This window comes from Austrofundulus limnaeus, unplaced genomic scaffold (genome assembly GCF_001266775.1).
Source record: "Austrofundulus limnaeus strain Quisiro unplaced genomic scaffold, Austrofundulus_limnaeus-1.0 Scaffold2020, whole genome shotgun sequence".
Taxonomy (NCBI): domain Eukaryota; kingdom Metazoa; phylum Chordata; class Actinopteri; order Cyprinodontiformes; family Rivulidae; genus Austrofundulus; species Austrofundulus limnaeus.
The window spans coordinates 25,514-27,508 of NW_013954422.1; positions in this window are offsets into that span (position 1 = coordinate 25,514).

The window sequence follows — 1,995 nt, forward strand, 5'->3', positions numbered from 1 at the left end:
TAGTCATTCTGTGGCGGTTAAATATTTTAAAAATAATTATACAAAGTTGCTGTTTCGTGTCATTTTTAATATTCCCTCTAATAATTCTCCAGCTGCACTGACGTATCAAGCACGCACACACACCAAACAAAGCCCCTCCGCTGCTTGCCCCTCTGCGTTAGAGAAAGCAGAAAAAAAGAACGAAACTTCCACACATTGCTGTTTCGTGTCATTTTTAATATTCCCTTGTTAATAAATCTGCATGGTGATTAATCTTGTGGTCGCTCAAATTCTGTGCGCAGATCCCTTTCTGGTTTACCGTCGCAGCTTTTACAGTACGGTAGGTGATCAAATGTCAAAGGAAACCCACAGACCAATTACCTGCGAGTTTCGCTATACCACCCATTTGTCATCACAGACATCAGGAGCTTCTCAAAGGAAGTCACATAGCACTTCAAATGGGCAAATGCTGGGCATTTACAGATGCAGTTAGTTGACCTCCAAGCAGATTTGGCCCTGAAGGAGCAGTTTGTCAGGACTGATTCTTCCACTTTCTGGCTCCCGATGGTTCCTGATTCAGCTTTCCCAGGTCTGAAGCAAGTAGCCTTGTAGATCTTGACCATGTTTGGCTCCAATCACAACTGTGAAGCAGCTTTCTCCACAATGAACATAATAAAAAACAAATACCGTTCCAGGCTGACCAATGAGCACTTCCACACATGCATGAGAATGGCTCTGACTCCATTCAAGCCCAGGTTTAAAATTCTGGCAGGACAAGTGATATAAGAATAAAAATGTTCTTTGATTAATGTACATGTAGGAGTTTTGTAATTATTGAAAAGTTGCTAAATTATAAGTTTCTTATAATTTATTAGCATAATAAAGGGGCACCACCTGTGAATAACAGGAAATTAATCGCATATTTTTACTCAATCTCATGTACTGAAGAACGGAGCGCTTTTCAGTTTTTGACGATAAAAATCAAAATAAAAGACGCACAGACAAAGCATAAATTTCATAATATACCCTATATTAAGGATTCAGAGATAACAATACAGACAGGTTATTTAGGCAGACAGAAACACAATTATTATCATAATCTCTATGACTTTAATAATAACGTGAACTCATCACCCGATAACTACCTCTCGTATTATTTGTTACTGAACCACTTATTCTAAACTATTTCTATTCTAACAAAAGGAATGAACTTACCTAAAACACAACTGAAGAATCATTATCTAGATAAACTCTAAAGGGACCAAGTTATGGGAAGAACATGGCTTGCGTTAATTCTAAATTGATTTTAATTCATAATAGAGAGCGCGCACACACCAAGCTGCCATGGAATTCAGCATGGCTTACCCGGAGCAGTATTCAGACCTCTGAGGGTACTCTGTAATGGGTTCCGGTCACAAGCCTAGTCTTACCTCTGGTTGACCGTCACCATGGGCTGGCACATTGGCAAACCTCTTTCACCTCACGCGACAGTCGACACGTTCCACAGCTCGGCTGAGTTCTGACTTTATGAATGAACATCAATCACGAATCCTGCGCAAGCTTTGCGTCCTCCCAATAACTCCGTCAAAAGTACAAAAAAAAATAAAGAAAACAAATAAAATGAAAATAAATGTCCTCAAAGAGGGAAAAATGGAGCTTAAAACTCCTGTCCTTCCTCTCTCGCTGCTGTTTCAACTCCACTCTACTAACTAAAAAAATGTTATATCTTGTCCTGACTGTACAAACTCCTGATTGGCTGAGATAATCACATGGTCTGTTTTTTTCACGGTTCAATGCTGCTAAAAATGACACACAGAGTGATGGGTTACTTGTACAGTGATTAAACCAAGACATTATCACAGTGATTGAATCATGATAGAAAAATACACTGTTTCTTTTCTTCTCTTTTTTTTTATCAGATGACAAACAACAGAAATTTACCCAGAAAAACATTCGTTCATGATGTAATTATGAGACCAGCCTTTTGGGGGCGCTCTAAAACCATAAATGAGATTG